The sequence below is a fragment of the Perca fluviatilis genome, chromosome 19 (genome assembly GCF_010015445.1).
Source record: "Perca fluviatilis chromosome 19, GENO_Pfluv_1.0, whole genome shotgun sequence".
Classification (NCBI taxonomy): Eukaryota; Metazoa; Chordata; class Actinopteri; order Perciformes; family Percidae; genus Perca; species Perca fluviatilis.
The window spans coordinates 32,613,146-32,633,269 of NC_053130.1; the positions used below are offsets into that span (position 1 = coordinate 32,613,146).

General features: G+C 41.2%; 1 long non-coding RNA gene across 1 annotated transcript; it reads left to right on the forward strand.

Moving 5' to 3' along the window:
- The first annotated feature begins 17,168 nt into the window (after positions 1–17,168).
- Positions 17,169–19,704, forward strand: LOC120548258. Its single transcript, XR_005637162.1, has 3 exons — positions 17,169–17,664; positions 18,504–18,621; positions 19,502–19,704. It is a non-coding gene; the product is annotated as an uncharacterized LOC120548258 (long non-coding RNA).
- Positions 19,705–20,124: the final 420 nt, after the last annotated feature.

Below are 20,124 nucleotides of genomic sequence, written 5' to 3' on the forward strand. Positions count from 1 at the left end.
ACAATCAATATCTTTGTTTTCTGACAGCCGGAGAAGTTTTCACAATAAGGGCTTTGTTTCTTCTCTCTGTGTAACTGTGGTTGTTGTCAGTGTGTGTTTGTTCTTCCTTTGTCCCGTGAAAGCAACACAAGGGACCTTCCACTCGTCTGTACAGGTTAATAGTGCTAGAGTTCTCATAAGAAATAAAGGATCTACATAAGACAGAAAAAAAGGATCTACATAAGACAGAAATAAAGGATCTATATAAGACAGAAATAAAGGATCTATAAGACAGAAATAAAGGATCTATAAGACAGAAATAAAGGATCTATAAGACAGTAACCAGATACCCAGACCGCAGATCTTTGTGAAGACGCCAGTTTTAATTAACCACAAGTCCAGTTGTGTTGGTTTCTCTGCAGCTTTCTGCTCTTAAACTAAAATAACCACAGCTTTAGTTCACCCGTCAAACGTTACAGACATATATATATATATATATATATATATATATATATATAAATAAACTTTACAGACAGAGTTAAATTACCTTCAGCTGGAGCTTCACACGGAGAGAAAAAGCTCACAAACTCTGTAAAGTGAAAGTAAATGTTGAACAGGAAACAAGAGGAAACGTGCAGAGAGGAGCAGCATTACCACATCTAGTAATACACAGACTGCATCAAACTGATCCAAAGCTCATTCTCGTCTCCCTCCTTCATTTTACAGTCGAATGGTGGCTAGAACGGCTCCGGGTTAAAGGTCAATATGGAATGTATTAATCTGCCTTATTTTTTCTCAGATTAATCGAAATGAACGCGTTATTTTGACAGCCCTAATATATATATATATATACATATATATATATTTTTTTTCTTTTTTTTTTGAGAGTCAACATTTTTTTTCAACATTTTGTTGTTCTTTTTCGACACGTTTCTGTAGATTTATTTTCCATTTTTGAAGCTTTTTCCAAACTATTGTGTCACTTTTTTTCAACATTCTTTTGTAATTTTTCAAATGCTATGAAATTAAATAAAACATAAAAAATAATTAAAAGTAGTGTACATAAGAGTGACATGACAGTGTCATGAACACATGACGCTGTCATGTCACTCTTATGTAGTTAACTTCAAGTAAAGTGTAACTGAAAATTCTCTCACAAAACATTCATTATTACGCAATGTGTAATTTTTTTTAAGTGGGTTTACTTAAATCCTGGACCTTTCCTAGTGGGTATACTCCTTACACCTGCGTATCACGTAGACTACACCACTAAATCAGCACGTACCTGAGCCGGGATGTCTGATGGGTGATACAGGTGGCCGTGTCTCCCAGCAGGAAGCCGGCCAGGTACGCGGCCCCCACCATAGAGCAGCAGCCAGACAGGAAGCCCACTGGCCTCTCGGGGGATCTGAACCTCCAACAGGAAGTGGTGGCCGAGAAAGGGGGGCACCTGGGAGAATATTACACAGAAATAAAGATGAAATATTGTAGAAAAAGTCAAAATAGTTCAGAAAAATGTGGTTTTGGAGCGTTATTATCTCCATATGTGTCTGAAACGTTGGAAAAACTAGAGCAGATATCACTCAGAAAGAACTGTAGAGGGGGGGGGGGTTACAACCCCCCAAAAAAATAGAATTTACTTCACATAAATAAAGACTTTTGCGTCATAACACACACACACACAGACACACAGACACACATGTAAAAGTGATATTTTTAATACATTGAATGGGAATACATACATCTATAAATTGCAGGAACGTGTGTGTTTGTGTCTGTGTGTGTGTGTGTGTCTGTGTGTGTGTGTCTGTGTGTTATGCGCATATCTCTTGAACCGTTTGTCCGATTGATTTCAAACTTGACTTGACATGCATCTTGCTACAGGCACGAGTAAGTTCATTGTCAAGTTTGACATTGTTTGGATTAGATATGCAAAATATATTGTTAAATATATATCGATAAAAGAAGCACACATTGGCTTTTGCGACTCTAGCTGTTGGCCACCCCCTGCAGATTGACTGATCTCAGCCCAGGACCAGAGACAGAGGGGGTCGAAGACAGCAGTGGACCTTTGGCAGCTAAGATGTGAAATACACCTCAGACCCACAAACGTGCTAAGTAGCCTTTGACTCTTTTCCTGCTTCCAACGTTAGCTACATGATTGCTGGATATACCAAACTCACTTTTCTTCACTTTCCTGGAGCACGAGCAGATAGCTGAATGGAACATCGCCACTGTTGTGTGGAATAAGATTGGCGAAAAAAAGGTGCCACACCTTTCCATGTCTACTTTTTCACTAAGAGGAAACTCAACAAAAAGCCATTTGCCAACACTAAATATCAAACAAAAGCCAGACACTATATAGTATTAATATATATATTATAATATACAATCACCTAAAGGATTATTAGGAACACCCTACTAATACCGTGTTTGACCCCCTTTCGCCTTCAGAACTGCCTTAATTCTTTGTGGCATTGATTCAACAAGGTGCTGGAAGCATTCTTTAGAAATGTTGGCCCATATTGATAGGATAGAATCTTACAGTTGATGGAGATTTGATGGATGCACATCCAGGGCACGAAGCTCTCATTCCACCACATCCCAAAGATGTTCTATTGGGTTGAGATCTGGTGACTGTGGGGGCCATTTTAATACAGTGAAGTCATTGTCATGTTCAAGAAACCAATTTGAAATGATTCGAGCTTTGTGACATGGTGCATTATCGTGCTGGAAGTAGCCATCAGAGGATGGGTACATGGTGGTCATAAAGGGATGGACATGGTCAGAAACAATGCTCAGGTAGGCTGTGGCGTTTAAACGATGCCCAATTGGTACTAAGGGGCCTATAGTGTGCCAAGAAAACAGTCCCCACACCATTACACTCACACCAGCACAAGCCTTACCAGTGGTAACAAGGCATGACAGATCCATGTTCTCATTCTGTTTACGCCAAATTCTGACTCTACTATCTGAATGTCTCAACAGAAATCGTGACTCATCAGACCAGGCAACATTTTTCCAGTCTTCAACTGTCCAATTGTCGTTAGCTTGTGCAAATTGTAGCCTCATTTTCCTATTTTTAGTGGAGATGAGTGGTACCCGGTGGGGTCTTCTGTTGGTGTAGCCTATCCGCCTCAAGGTTGTGCGTGTTGTGGCTTCACAAATGCTTTGCTGCATACCTTGGTTGTAACGAGTGGTTATTTGAGTCAAAGTTGATCTTCTATCAGCTGGAATCAGTCGGCCCATTCTCCTCTGATCTCTAGCATCGACAAGGCATTTTCACCCCCCAGGACTGCTGCATACTGGATGTTTTTCCTTTTTCAGACCATTCTTTGTAAACCCTAGAAATGGTTGTGCATGATAATCCCAGTAACTGAGCAGATTGTGAAATACTCAGACCAGCCCGTCTGGCACCAACAACCATGCTCAAAGTTGCTTAGATTAACTTTCTTTCCCATTCTGGCATTCAGTTTGGAGTTCAGTAGATTGTCTAGACCTGGACCACACCCCTAAATGCATTGAAGCAGCTGCCGTGTGATTGGTTGATTAGATAATTGCATTAACGAGAAATCTTACAGGTGTTCCTAATAATCCTTTAGGTGAGTGTATAGTATGAAGTTGCTGTGAGCTGTAGCCAACATTCACCTAATCTCAGAGATTATTCCTTGGGCCGCGCACATGTAAGAAAATCTCAGAGCTGAACCGGGCAGGCACAGAACTTTTCATCAGACTCACCTCTGGTTCATTAAGTCTACTGCTAGCTAATAACATTACCGTCACCAGCATACCCCCGCCAATCAAATCCCTACTTCACCGTTAACTGTCAGGCCACTAAATCTGTATGGAAATTAACTCCTCTGCTGAAATGTTGAATTTGTTAACGATCATACGACACGAGACATCTCTCTCTCTCTCTCTCTGCACACACACAGACACAGACAGACAGACAGACACACACACACACACACACACACACACACACAAAACAATATTTGAGAGCCGTACTCACCATGATCATTCCGTTGGCGTGGGCGTGCGTGAGGCTGGCGTGCAGCGAGGTGAAGTCCAGCTGCAAGAAGGACGGCGGCCGGTTGTAATCCTCCGATTCTCCTTCAGAAGAACCAGCCGGCTGAGTCACACACACAAACATACCATTTAAAGATCAAATACTGTCATGTTCCAACAAATAAAACAACCAGATATATTTGTATTTGGCATAAAGATCGGACCCAAAAAACAACCACATCTCGATCTGTCGCTCCTTCAGCCGGATAGTGTGTGTCTGTTAGGGCAGCACGATATGACGAAAATATCTGTGATTATTATGACTGATATTGCGATTGCGATATGATTCACGATATTGGAGGGAATGATCGTTTTTGTGTCATTCTCGTTTTCATTGAAAATTATTAACATTGAAAGAAATTAAAATGATTATAGTGTGATTTTTGTGAGGATCTGTACCAAACAAAGATGTTTTCTGTAGTCTGTAGGAGAGGAGGTGTAGTCTGTAGGAGAGGAGGTGTAGTCTGTAGGAGAGGATGTATAATCTGTAGGAGAGGAGGTGTAGTCTGTAGGAGAGGAGGTGTAGTCTGGAGGAGAGGAGGTGTAGTCTGTAGGAGAGGTGGTGTAGTCTGTAGGAGAGGAGGTGTAGTCTGGAGGAGAGGAGGTATAGTCTGTAGGAGGGGAGGTGTAGTCTGTAGGAGAGGAGGTGTAGTCTGTAGGAGAGGTTCTTGTAGTCTGGAGGAGAGGAGGTGTAGTCTGGAGGAGAGGAGGTGTAGTCTGGAGAAGAGGAGGTGTAGTCTGTAGGAGAGGTGGTGTAGTCTGTAGGAGGCAAGGCAAGGCAACTTTATTTATATAGCACATTTCAGCAACAGGGCAATTCAAAGTGCTTTACATACAACATGAAAGAACAGTTAAAGGGGTGATAGAATGATTATATAGGGTATTTTACACTGTTCCTTAAGGTCTCCTAATGTGGTATGTAACATTGGTTGGGCTGAAATTTGCCCGAATGCTATTTTCTTGGGCCCTTAACTACCCTGTGAATATGGCTCTATTTGGAACAAGAGCTTTTCTTCGAAATATGGTATGCTCATGAATATTCAGAATGAGGTGCGCGCTGATTGGTTTGAGCAAACTACATAGAAACACATGGGAGACTCGACAGCAGGTCTCATATTTCAGACACTGCAAAGTTATACATTGTTTGTCGGGCTATTTTGTTATTAAATTCACTTCTGAGACTTTTTTAAGCGAGAAATCAACTATATAAAGCTCAAATATGGGCCGTTTTACGAAAATTTGGTAAGACTGTGTGTCGGATTTCAGCGCCGGTGCTGCCTGTGTTGCTGCCTCGCCGCCCGGCCTGCCTTCCTTCACAGACCCCGGCCTGCTATGAGGTACTTGGAGCTCCGTCACGACTGGCAGCCCACAGCACTCCATACCTGCGCAAAGTCACCGTCTTTTGGGCTAATGGATAACCAAATGCCGCTGCCCTGACAGAGCTCCAGGGCCTGCAACTCCCCTCTTACTGCTAGCTAAATGGCCCGTGTGTGAGAGTGAGAGCGCGGTCAGCGAGCTTGTTACACCAGCAATCTCTTACCACATGTTACACACATGTCACGCCACGTATACAACATATACCTAAGGGTCTTAAAAAGCTAACAACGGTGTCCGATTTCAAGTTAATGAATATTTGTGAAGACTAGGTGTTTCGTTAGCTGCGGCTGTCCCTTCAATCCTAGCTAGCTATGTGAGATTGGTCGGAGATTGGTCGTAGCTAGCTATGTGTAGCTAGCTACAAATCACTGATAGTTAGCTTCATTTTCGGCATAATTCGAGTATATTTACAGTTTGAATTTTGTCACGCCACGTATACAACATATACCTAAGGGTCTTATAAAGCTAACAACGGTGTCCGATTTCAAGTTAATGAATATTTTTGAAGACTAGCTAGGTGTTTCGTTAGCTGCGGCTGTCCCTTCAATTCTAGCTATATGTAGCTACAAATCACGGATAGTTAGCTTCATTTTCAGGCAGCACCGGCGCTGAACTCCGACACACAGCATAAAAAAAGTTTCAGAAGTGAATTTTGTAATGGAATAGCAGAGATCTGCGTGACCTAGATAGATTCAGAAGACCACCTGATCTCAGGTCAGTTGTGTAGCCTATGTAAATGTTGGGGTGTGACTGTTCTCTTAATACACCCATGGGCGTGACAAAGTTACAGGTCTTGGGAGGTTGACGTCAACTTCCAGCTTTGTTGAGATTCACCCGTTTTCAGCGGCAGTTTCAAAATAACCAACAAAAGTCATTGGACAAAAATAAGAAACAATTTAAAAACATTAAAAGACAAGAATAAAATTTACAGTGCAGTATAAGAAGAACAGTTAAAACAGTTAAACATATAAAAGCAGATTTAAAGAAAGGCCTTGATTTAAAAGAACTGAGAGTTGCAGCGGACCTGCAGTTTTCTGGGAGTTTGTTCCAGATATGTGGAGCATAAAAACTGAATGCTGCTTCCCCCTGTTTAGTTCTGACTCTGGGGACAACAAGTAGACCTGTCCCAGACAACCTGAGAGGTCTGGGTGGGTCATAGTGTAGCAGCAGGTCAGAAATGTATTTTGGCCCTAAACCATTTAGTGATTTATAAACCAGCAAAAGTATTTTGAAATCAATTCTTTGAGGCACTGGAAGCCAGTGTAAAGACTTCAGTACTGGAGTGATGTGATCCACTTTCTTGGTCTTAGTGAGGACTCGAGCAGCAGCATTCTGAATCAGCTGCAGTTGTCTGATTTATTTTTTAGGTAGACCTGTAAAGACACCATTACAGTAGTCAAGTCTACTGAAGATAAAAGGAGAGGAGGTGTAGTCTGGAGGAGAGGAGGTGTAGTCTGTAGGAGAGGTGGTGCAGGCCGGGACGTCTCTGCAGCTCCACAATACTTTATTAAGAACGGTTAGACACATATTTTACCTTTAAAAAATATACACATAAACGCACATGTACAAACACACACAAACACGTTTACACCACACAGAACACACACACACACACACACACACACACACACACACACACACACACACAGAAACACAGACACACACACAGAGACACACACAAAGAGACACACACGGAGATACACACAGACATACACACAAACACACACACACACACACACACACAGAGAGAGAGAGACACACACAGTGAGACAGACACACACAGACACACACACACAGTGAGACAGACACACACGTACACACACACACACACATATACACACACACACACACACTGCCTTTAACAAATATTGCCCCCCATCCCCCTGTGATTTGGATATTGGACTAGTCCATATTGTGATTTCTATACAATAGTGATTCATTGTGCAGCCCTAGTTAAACACAGCACGCCGTGACGCTGGGAGTCTGATAGCCGGTTAACGTTACATGATTTTCTCTAAAAGTTGATTGAGTCTGAAGTTTGTGCTGCAGACATTCAGACCAATCAGAAACAGCTGCGTTACTGCAGGACTGTCTGACTCCGTGTGTGTGAATAAATGTTCAGCCGGCCGGCGTCTCGCTGTATCAGCGTTATGAACGGCCGTAACTATCTTTACCTTCATCACACCTCCTGACAACACCACCAGGCTGCTGCAGTACAACATGAGGACAGCTTTAAAACAAGAGACTTCTTTTAACATGTTTTTATTTGAGAAAATGAGTATTGGTCACAGATATTCAACATACAGTACAGGCCAAAAGTTTGGACACACCTTCTCATTCAATGTGTTTCTTTATTTTCATGACTATTTACATTGTAGATTCTCACAGAAGGCATCAAAACTATGAATGAACACATATGGAATTATGTACTTAACAAAAAAGTGTGAAATAACTGAAAACATGTCTTATATTTTAGATTCTTCAAAGTAGCCACCCTTTGCTTTTTTGATAACTCTGCAAACCCTTGGTGTTCTCTCAATGAGCTTCATGAGGTAGTCACCTGAAATGGTTCACTTCACAGGTGTGCTTTGTCAGGGTTAATTAGTGGAATTTTTCCCTTATTAATAAAAAAGCAAAGGGTGGCTACTTTGAAGAATCTAAAATACAAGACATGTTTTCAGTTATTTCACACTTTTTTGTTAAGTACATAATTCCATATGTGTTCATTCATAGTTTTGATGCCTTCAGTGAGAATCTACAATGTAAATCGTCATGAAAATAAAAAGGAAACACATTGAATGAGAAGGTGTGTCCAAACTTTTGGCCTGTACTGTACATAATTTTTCTTATTTTCTTCCCTAAAAAACAAAATATGCGCATATATCAATATATACATGTACATAAGCACATACATACATACATACATACATACATACACACACAACAAAATAATAAATAAGAGAAAAAGTGGATATTCAAGACAGTACAAGTAGGCTATATGCCTTCTGTGATTATCACTACACAAGTTTTCTGAGGTCCCTGAGTCTCCAAGGAGGCACAAGCACAAACACAACAGGATTTATTCCTGCTTAATTTTCAGTTTTGTGGGAGGACTTCAAGTTTCTCAAAATAAGAAAGTAGAGGGGCCCATGTATCATGGAATTTTTGGGTCGAACCTCTAATGCAATATTTGATCTTTTCTAGCTTAAGGAATAGGATCAGGTCTTTCATCCAGGAGGAGACTTTGGGTGGATGTGCTGATTTCCACTCCAACAGGATTCTTCTCCAGGTCAGGAGAGTTGAAAAAGCAAGCACATTTTTAATTTTATTTGTGATTGATATACCCTCCCCTGGAACTCCAAAAATAGCCATTTCAGCAGTGGGTTGAATATCTCTGCTAAAAGCTTTAGATAAAGTTTGAAATATCGTAGTCCAAAAATAATATAGTTTATTACAGGACCAGAACATATGGGCCAGGTCGGCCTTAGCGACCTGACAACGTTCACATGTTTCACTTACATTAGAATATATCTTAGAGAGTCTGACTCTACTATAATGGATTCGATGGAGAACCTTGAACTGAATCAAGCCAAGGCGGGCACATGAGGTGGACCCATTTACTCTATTTAATGCACCATCCCAGGTTGCATCTGACATATTTATTCCAAGTTCTTCCACTCAATCTGTTCTAATCTTATAAAGCGACACTTTATTGAGTGGTGTGATACTATTATAGATTTTTGAGATGAGACCTTTATGGAGCATGGGAGTTTGCAGAATGATATTATATCTGTATTATATACAGATTGAAATTTTGTCTAAATTGTGACAAAATTTTTAAGGTGGAGCTTACAGTAGGAAATGAGGAGTATTGTTTAGGAGAGAGGGGGAGCTTCGAGGTAACTAATGCAGGGAGTGATGATGATATACACGCATCAATTTCTGGTTGGCACCAATCAGCATCCGGTCTTTCAATCCAATAAACTATTTTTTGTAGGTTTGCTGCCCAATATTAGGCTCGTTCGAGATGAGCCAGAGCTGCACAGAATCGATCACCGGCGATCGCCGCCCAATGCATGCCGGTTAGATTTGTGTCCGACTTGATCCCGACTTGCTCTGACGTCATGCACACGTCGGCAACGATAATCTCACAAGACCAAGGCGGCCGCAGTTCTGAAACGCAGGTAGCGCAGTTGCTTTTCACCAACTTCAAGACCCAGGCGGACGCAGGCGGACCCAGTGCATGCTGGGAAACGCCGGCCTCTCAGCTGATCGAACAGCTGATTGGTTCAGAATTGACTCAACATGATGACGTTTTATATAAACTTTTTATTGATTTTGATCGGATGGGATTTTAACTGCTATTTGTCTGATTTAAAGGCTTATTCTGTACAGAACACATGTTGTGAGGCTGATAGTTATGTTTAGAAGTCAGAGAGACTAAATCTGTTCAGATTATGGATCATCTACAGTGTGTTGTTAATTAAAATCAGCAACAGATCGCATGTAGAGAATTTTGACAGCTACTCTGTCATAATAAAATCAACTGGAGACTGTGTAGGAGCAGATATATGGGTCTGATAACATTTTATTAAATCGGAATCGGACCACAGTGTTTCTGTCACTTCCTGTTCAGCCTGAAGGCTGCTGGAATCAGCTGGAAAACTGTCCGACTTGAGAGCGGATTTTTGTCACCGCCTCCGGCTGCTGCCGCCTGCTCTTGTCTACCTTACAGGCGAGGCGCAGTTCATCTCGAACAAGCCTAATAATACATCAGATTGGGCAGGGCCATACCTCCCTCCATTTTATGCCTCTGAAGGAATATCTTACGAAATCTAGGATTACCCCACAAGAATGAAGACAGCAGTTTATCAACAAGCCTGAAGAATGACTTCGGGAGGAAGACTGGGATACTCTGAAAGAGATATAAAAACCTCGGCAATATGTTCAATATGTTCATTAATATTGTTCAATACACGCTATTTTGCCTGCTAGGGATAGGCTCAGAACACTCCACTTCTGAATGTCGCATTTAAGATTATTTATCAGGGGAGTGACATTTTTGTCATACAGACCAGAGAATGAACGGGTGACATTGATTCCCAAATATTTAAATCCTGATCTAGAGAAGGGGAAGGCCAAGTCTGTTTCTGCGATTTGGAAAGCTAAGTTGTTGATTGGAAAACATTCACTCTTTAAAGATTTTTATTTATATCCTGAAAACCTGCCAAATCTGTGTAGCATTTTAACGTTGTCAGGGGCAGATGACACTGGGTCTGAGATGTAAAGCAATAGGTCGTCTGCATATAAGGACACTCTATGTTCTAACTGTTTTCTGTAGATTCCCTTAAAGCGATGTGAGGTTTTCAGCATAATGGAGAGAGGTTTGATAGCTAAAGCAAAGAGAAGTGGACTAAGGGGACAACCTTGCCGGGTACCCCTAGACAGTGAGAATGACTTAGAACACAATTTATTAGTAATTACGCCTGCTTTAGGTGATGCATATAACAGCCGTATCCAAGATATAAGTTTGGGCCCAGATCCAAATCTTCCCAATACCGCAAATAAATAGGGCCACTCAACCCGATCAAACGCTTTTTCCGCATCCAGGGAGACCACCCCCTCAGGTATCTCCCAGGATGCGGGAGAGTGAACATTACATTACATTACATGTCATTTAGCTGACGCTTTTATCCAAAGCGACTTACAATTAAGTGCATTCAACTGAGAAGGTCCAAACTCTAGACAACAAGTAGTAAGTGCAAGTACATTAGCTTTAAATAAGCTAAGCTACAAAGAAACAAAAGTGCAGGTTAAAGAGTTTTGGTTTTTTTTTTAACCGAGGTGTAGTCGGAAGAGATGTGTTTTTAGCCTTCGGCGGAAGATGTGTAGGCTTTCAGCCATCCTGATGTCGGTGGGGAGCTCATTCCACCATTTGGGAGCCAGGACAGTGAACAGTCTGGATTTGGTTGAGTGATTAGTTCTCCCTCGCTGTGGGGGGGCAGCAAGCAGTTTGGCTGATGCAGAGCGCGGGCGGGTTGTTGGGTATATGGTTTGACCATGTCCTGAATGTAAGCTGGGGCTGATCCGTTCATGGCCCTGTATGTAAGTACTAGTGTCTTTGGAAGCCGGATGCGGGCAGCCACTCGTAACCAGTGAAGAGAGCGGAGGAGAGGTGTAGTGTGAGAGAACTTGGGGAGGTTGAAGACAAGTCGAGCTGCTGCGTTCTGAATGAGCTGCAGGGGTCGGATGGCACATGCAGGCAGGCCAATCAGCAGGGAGTTGCAGTAGTCTAGACGTGAGATGACTAGAGCCTGAACCAGAACCTGAGCCTTTGCCTTCGTTAGAAGTGGACGTATCCTTCTGATGTTATGCAGCATGTATCTGCACGATCGGGTGGTTGCAGCAATGTTGGCAGTGAAGGAGAGTTGGTCCGGGCGTCAGCACCCAGGTTTCTAGCAGTCTGGGTGGGGACTACCACAGAGTTGTCGATTGTTATAGTCAGGTTTTGGTAGGAGAGCCCTTCCCTGGAAGGATAAGGAGCTCAGTCTTGTCAAGGTTGAGTTTCAGATGGTTAGTGGACATCCAAGAAGAGATGTCGGTCAGACAGGCCGAGATATGTGCTGCTACTTGAGTTTCAGACTCAGGAAAGGAAAGAATTAGTTGGGTGTCGTCTGCGTAGCTGTGATAAGAAAAGCCGTGCGACTGAATGACAGACCCAAGGGAGTTGGTATAGAGAGAAAAGAGGAGGGGACCCAGGACTGATCCCTGAGGAACCCCAGTTTTGAGTGGGCAAGGCTCTGAGCTGGATCCTCTCCAAGTTACCCGGTAGGTTCGGTCTGACAGGTAAGATGTCAGCAAAGAGAGCGCAGAGCCTGAGACACCCAGATTCTGGAGTGTTGAAATGAGGATCTGGTGGTTCACTGTGTCAAAGGCAGCTGAAAGGTCTAGAAGGATGATGATGGAAGAGAGAGAGGTTGTTTTAGCAATGTGAAGCTGCTCAGTGACAGCAAGGAGGGCGGTTTCTGTTGAGTGGCCAGCCTTGAAGCCAGACTGGTGGGGATCGAGAAGGTTGTTCTGGTTGAGATAAGTAGAGAGTTGATTATAAATGGCACGCTCAAGAGTTTTAGATAGAAAAGGAAGAAGGGAGACAGGTCTATAGTTATTTACATCAGAGGAGTCGAGTGTTGGTTTTTTGAGTAGCGGGGTCACTCTTGCCTCTTTGAGGGCATCGGGGAAACAGGGGAGGGGGATGTTAATGAGATGAGTGAGGAAAGGAAGGAGGTCAGGAGCAATGGACTGGAGAAGGTGAGAAGGGATAGGATCCAGGGGGCAGGTGGTTGGGCGGGCAGAGGTAATCAAAGTAAGAATTTGATTTGGAGATAGAGGGGTGAAAGAGGCAAGAGTACTAGATGTGACTGATGGTAAGGTGATTTCAGAAGGTGTGGTGGAGAATGAAGAGCGTATATCATCTATCTTTTTTACAAAGTAGTTGACAAAGTGGATTGGTAGAAGGGAGGAGGGAGGAGGTGAAATGGGGGGATCTAGCAGGTTAGAGAAGATGGAGAAAAGTTTTTCGGGGTTTGAGTAAGCGGATTAAATTTTGGTTTGATAGAAGGAGCTTTTTGCTGCAGAAATAGAGGCAGCGAAGGAGGAAAGAAGAGACTGATAAGTAAGCAGATCATCTGGGTGTTTAGATTTCCGCCATTTCCTTTCCGCTGCCCGTATAGTTGATCTTTCAGCACGTACTGAGTCAGATAACCACGGCGCTGGGGAGGACTTATGAGCCGGTCGTGAAGTAAGAGGGCAGAGAGAGTCGAGAGAGGAGGATAGAGTAGAGAGTAGAGTGTCTGCGGCAGCGTTGGGAGGCATGAGCAAGAAAGAGTCAGAAGGAGGGAGGGTAGCTAGAGAACATGCCGCCAGTGAAGAAGGAGAGAGTGAGCGAATATTACGGCGGACAGGTACAGTGTCTCTTGAGATATGGTTGTGAGCTTGTGAGAGTGGGAGAGAGTATGAGATGAAGAAATGCTCCGAGATATGGAGTGGAGTAACAGTGAGGTTGGATGTAGAGCAGTTTCTAGTGAATATGAGATCTAGGTGGTTACCAGCTTTGTGAGTGGGTGGTGAAGGAGAGAGTGAGAGGGCAAAAGAAGAGAGAAGGTGAAGAAAGACAGCTGACTTCTCTGTCTGGATGTTGAAATCACCCAGAAGTACCAGCGGAGGGCCAGTTTCAGGGATGTTTGAAAGAAGGACATCCAGCTCCTCCAAAAATTCCCCCAGAGGACCAGGTGGGCGGTAGATAACAATGATGACTAGTTGCACCTGATGAGTTATGGTGACAGCATGAAGTTCAAAAGAGAGAGGAGTGAACTCTGGCAGTTGGTAGAGGCCAGTACCTCCACCTCTCCCAGTGGGTCTGGGTGTGTGAGTGAAAGAGTAGGCAGAAGAGAGAGCAGCAGGGGTGGATGTGTTGGTTGGTGTAATCCAGGTCTCTGTGAGAGCAAGGAAGTCAAGGGATTGCAGGGATGCAAAGCCAGATATGAACTCAGTCTTGCGAGTGGCAGACTGGCAGTTCCACAGGCCACCTGCAACAAGGTGTTGTGTGTGTGTGGAACGGGTGGGATAGGTAAGAGTGGTGGGGTTGCGGAAATCTTGCGAGCTAATGCGTGGTTTGTAGTATCTCCGAGAGGACACGCGGACAGGAATGGAGAAGCAGCACATTTCCGGATTAAGTCACCAAGCAATGTAGGTCGGATATGAGATATCAGCCTACTTAACTTCCCACTTGGCCTCCCGCGAAGACTCCTTTGTCTTTGTCCTCCGAGTCTTCGTCCGACGAAGCTGCCGCTGAAGCTGCCGCTTCACGCAAATACCAATGTTAAATAAAAAGAGGGGACTGTGTTGGCTACCGGTGGGAGGCCACACCCTCGCTAATCAGTCAAAGCACCTGGGAGTCGTTAGGCCCCACTCCCAAAGTCACACTTCACACTAACTAGTTTCACTCTAACGAAACCACTAACTTTGCTCAACCAAAAACCAATTACAGCAAATACACAGCAGCAGCAATAGAAAGAAAGTAGAACAGTCAAAGAAGTAGCAGAAAACCCAAATAAAGTAAGTACTTAACTTAGTAGCTAGCTGTCCAGTAGTCAATTCCTTCAGCAATCAAAAGCACTCTGAACGACACTGAGGAGCTTGCGTATATTAGAAAAAGAAAAGCATGGTAATGCTAATGCTAACGCTAGCATGCTACATTGTTCTCAATAGCAAAGCACTGCTACAACACACACAAGTTCACCATAATCTACAAAAAAACTACTTACATGTGAGCCCTCATTTAGAAGTCTCCCAGCTAATCCTGCCTTGTAACTGACCAAAGTTGGAGAAACAGGCTTTCTTTTACTGTCTCTAGAGTTAGCTAGCTGACATGATCTACATCTGAGCTACTGAGCATGTGCGAGTGCAATCAAAGATAGTACAGAAGAAGAAGAAGAAAAGAGGTCTCACTCTGTAGCTAAAACAGAAACCAGGTGAAAAGAGGAGCTGGAGCAGTGAGAGAGAGCTGTGCAGTACAACAAAAATATGGTGTTTTTTGAAAATTAAACCATGTAAACCTATTCTGGTACAACCTTAAAATACAATTATGAACCTGAAAATGAGCATAATATGGGCGCTTTAAACAGCAGGCTACAATACCAATATGTAGCTTCTGGTTTTCCTCCTTGGAAAAACTTCTCGTTTTTCTCCTCTCTCAATGTGTTGCAAACAGTGAGAAAAAACTCCAGTTTCCCCTGTCGCTTCAGAAATGGCACGTAGGTGACTCAGCAGAGGATCTGCTCGTCACTTGTTGCAGGTTGTAGAAAAACCTGTCCTCTTCTCCTCTGGAACCTTTTGTAGTGATGCGTGTATCCAGGTGACTCTCCCTGGAACCTTCACTGCCCTGTGTCACTGGAAGGATCTTGATGGTTTCTGTCCCTGTCTATTTGCCAATCATTCCTCCTGAAGTTGTTATCACCACGGAATCCCCAGGCTTGACACCTGGATTCTCATGGCCAAAAGAGCAGAAGAAAATTCTCACGCAATAACCTAACCTATCATTTCCCTTATAGTGCCGTGGAAGACATGGGTGTTTTTTATTATGGGCCTCTCCCTACCTATGTATAAATACAGAAAAAAAATCTTTAGAGCAAAATTCTTTAGAGCAAATAAGAACCAATAAAACAAAAACAATTAATATTGCATCCCCTTACACTACTGTGTCAATCAGGGGGTAGATGATCCTTTTGATTACAGTTGAACTATCAATTTTGTTTTATGTGTTCTCACCTGAGCAGATTTTTTAAATGTACAATTGTTAACTATTCTAGCACTTTTTTTATTCAAGGTCTTTTAAACTGGAGCTACAGTGATGTCACAACAAATGTTTCAAACGTCTTTAGAAAAATTATTATTTAACACTAAAATCATTTAACACTATTTATTTCCCTTGCTACTTTTCCCTTTCTCTTTATTAAACCCCTTATTTATCATACTATATCCCTCCTATTTGAGACATGACAAAGCTCATGACTCAAAAGCAATATAAATAATCTGTTTAATATTCTAATCCTTAACATTGTTCTAGGTTTTACAGCAAATCCTGTTTATCAGTAACCAAAGTTCAATAAATAATTTCTTTAGATGAAATTCACCACAGTAGTGTTTCAACGTCAACATCAACTAATTTAGTTTAGACAATTTGTGATATAGCAACTCAAAAACTCATTAGAGTACGATATTAAATGTACTGCTTTTAGGATTAAATCTCATTTCAACCTTCATGTATTCATTATCACCATTAAACTAAGACGAATTACCCAAAATACATTGTTTATTTAATTTTTTTATCTATAGTTTACAAACCAAAGTAACACTAATTACCATCTGCTTGTTCCAAGTCTCATTACAAATTAAAGTTTTTAGCCTTAAAAAAGCACACCTAAGCACGTGTACTTTGAACATCTATTTATCCAAATCGTTACCTGTTATGGGAAACATATCACATCATATAATATTCAACAAAAATGTATATCAAAATCATTTCTTTAAACCAAAATTTCACTTGTACTACTCATATTTGGTTTTAGCTTGTGTCTTATCTTTGTGTGGTGTGTGTGTGTCTCCTCCTCTGGCTGTCCTTTCTCAAAGAGAGAAGGATTTCTCCAGGGTACATATAAACACACTGTTATTCTTTTAGTAATTTATGGCATCATTAATTAACAACTCAATGTATTCCTCACAAAGGTATGTCAAGGTGTACAGCTTACCATCACCCAGAACTATAAAACGATATTTACTGTCTTTTCTAAAAAAAAAAAAAAAAAAAAAAAAAAAAAAAAAAAAAAAAAAAAAAAAAAAAAAAAAAAAAAAAATAGAGGGCTTATAGGAAAAATTAATATTGTGTATTCATTATTATGAGAGAGTATAGTAGTTGTATGTGAGAGAGTATAGCTGAGTGAGGGGGTATTATAGTAGTATATGTATGTGAGTATAGTAGTGTATGTGAGAGAGAATATAGTAGTGTATGTGAGAGAGTATAGTAGTGTATGTGAGAGAGTATAGTAGTATATGTGAGAGAGTATAGTAGTGTATGTGAGAGAGTATAGTAGTCTATGTGAGAGAGTATAGTAGTGTGTGTGAGAGAGTATAGTAGTGTATGTGAGAGAGTATAGTAGTGTATGTGAGAGAGTATAGTAGTATATGTGAGAGAATATAGTAGTATATGTGAGAGAGTATAGTAGTGTATGTGAGAGAGTATAGTAGTGTGTGTGAGAGAGTTTGATTGAAACGGAAGGGAGTTTGATTGAAACGGAAGGGAGTTTGATTACTCAGCTCCTGATTGGTTGACAAAGAAGAAGCGGTATTTGACGGTCAAATTCCGGCACTGTCATTATAATAGTTTGGCTGAAGTGGAGCTGTAATGGATAGAGAGAGGCTAACTGAAGCTGTGGGTCTTCTAAATAATAATTTAGGAAATGGTGAGCTATTGTCAACGATGCCAACTTCAGCGTCGTCAATTAAATTAAGTCCAACAGATTCTGATTCGGAGATGCAGAGATTATTCAGGGGTGGAACTGCAAATCCAGTCAGACCTGGCTCCAGGCTAGCACTGCTACTTCTAGCTAGCTCAATGCAACACGGAGGACCCCGTTACCAGACGAGACAGCGTTTCGGTGGATCGTCGTCGAAATCCAGGAAGAGGTAAGTTGATAAATCTGCTTACATAAGATGTATTGATTGATTAACCACAGTTTATTTACTGTACAATGTACATTTGACTTTGACTAGGAGAAAAAGCTAGCAGCTAGCAGCAGCAGTTATGGAAGCATACTGGTAATTGTAGTACCCATTGCTGCGCTCCTGTTATTAAATTTCAAACACATTGTAATTTGCTATTCAGTGCGCAGCTTATTGCAATGTAGTTCTGCATTTATTGGATTTCACCTATCTTTGGGTAAAGAGAGAGTAGGCGTAGGCGTTTTACAGCAAAGATAGGTTAAATAAGAATGCTCGGTCTTCCATCGGCTGGCTAGCTAGCTGAGTTGCAATCATCTGACTGGGTGACGATATTTAGCCTGTGTGTGTCTTTGAGTACCATGAAAAGCGCTATATAAATAAAATGTATTATTATTATTAGTAACGAGTGCAATATACATGTTTACATATGTTTATTACAGTGAATAATAATCTAAATTCTACTAAGCAGGGCTCTCAAGTGCTTATTAAGCATTTTAGAATGTCACTCTTGCCTGTCTTCAAAACTTGAGAGCCCTGATTAAGTGTGGTGAAGCCACATATTTGTTTTTATATTTCTGCAATCTGTGTGATTTGTTTCTGACTTTCATATGAATGTTTAAACCAGGCTTGGTCAGTGCTAAATATACTACTGTGATTAAAGGAGTTAAATAAAAGATGTCATTCATATAAATTCATGCATCACCTAATTTCATCATCACATACAGGCCTGGCCTCCAGTAAAGAACAGTTTTTTTAATATATCTAATCTTGTGTTGTTCATACTATACAATGATTTATTACAGATTATCTGGCCAATGCTGGATGTCTAAGGCCTTTGAAACGCATAGAAGACAAAGATCTCTTGGTGGAGGATATCATCATGTTTCAGCTGGTTTATCGAGTTAGTGGAGCACTTTAAAGGTTTGTGTCACTCGATTTTTTAGCAAACAAAATTAACCCTTCTAAGGTGTTCATATTTTTGTTCCACAACCAATGTTCCTGGGTCTGGTGGACCCACCACATTATTAGGCTTTTAAATCAATACAGCCATAAAAAATTATGTAAAAAGGTTTACTTAAGCTCAATTACCAATGATATATACATCATTTATGGTTCATATTTGCCATTTACTCCTGTGAGATCATATGATCATGATTTTGTGAGTAAACAAGGAAATTCAATTATAAAAAAGGTAAAAAAAAAAATGGAAACAAGATTTTTCATTCATTATCATCAGTCATTATCAGAACAGGTGAAAGTACTTGAAATGTAACAATTTTGTAACTTTGTGTGAGAATAGCAGGTACAAAGTTTCATAGCACCTACAATTATTACACTTGGGTCCAGTAGCCCGAACACCTCATTTGTATTAGTTGTATGTAGGGGGTGTAACGTGCACTAATTGAAAATAAGTTATTTTTATGTTCTTCAAAGAAAATGAGCCAAGGCCAATGAGTTTGAGTTACAAGACATAATAAATAGCATCATTTGTGGGACAACGGGTCCCACAGACCTGAACACCTTACAAGGTTTAAGAATAATGAAAGATTTTAACATATTTTTAAAAGCCAGTGTACAACCAAACACTCCGAATAAAGGCTTGCATGTATCATATAAAATCTTAAATCTTAAAATCTTAAAAACGTAAAGAACATCACGTTTTAGATAGTGGTCAAAGACAAGGCCTTTTTGCATAATCAAAAACTGAACTGTCTTATAAGTCATCCCTTTCATGTGCTGTGTGATAATTTATCCAATTTGAAAAATTATATTTGTATCTTCTCATGATACATTTTTACAGGTTCAGGGAGGGGATGAAGACCCTTGGTGTTCTTGATGCAATAAGAATGCACCCAGATGCTTTCAGACCGCTGTTTTGTCACGAGCCATCCCCACTCACAGCGGATGTTCTAGAACTGTCAGCAGTGGGCAGGAACAAAAGAAGGGCAGAGGAATGTGTGCATTTTGGAGGGACTACCTGCTGGATGTTGAGGGTAAGTATTATTGCTAGTTATGGAATAAAAATCTTTTCATATGCCCTTCTGTCTGTCTTTGTCTTTCCCTCCTTTTTAAAAGTTTTCTACATGCTAGGTTTAATTTATTTTTTGGTGTTTGGGACCCTTGCAACTTGGGGGTATCCTGGCCTTTACAACGGGAGCAAATGATATTCCACCCCTGGGCTTCTCCCCACTACCTTCAGTGGTTTTTCTCCATGAGCTGCCCCTCAGACAAGGCCGTCATTTACCCACCGCAAACACATGCATTAACTGCCTGCGGTTGCCAGTTCTGAAAAAATTCGAGGATTTTAAGGAAACTATGGATTTTGCATTAAAAACACTCAGGGATTTGGTCAGGAATGACTTCCAAGAACTCCTTAATATACATTATTAAAATCTGTTGCCTGTTGAACTTGACTAAATTGAA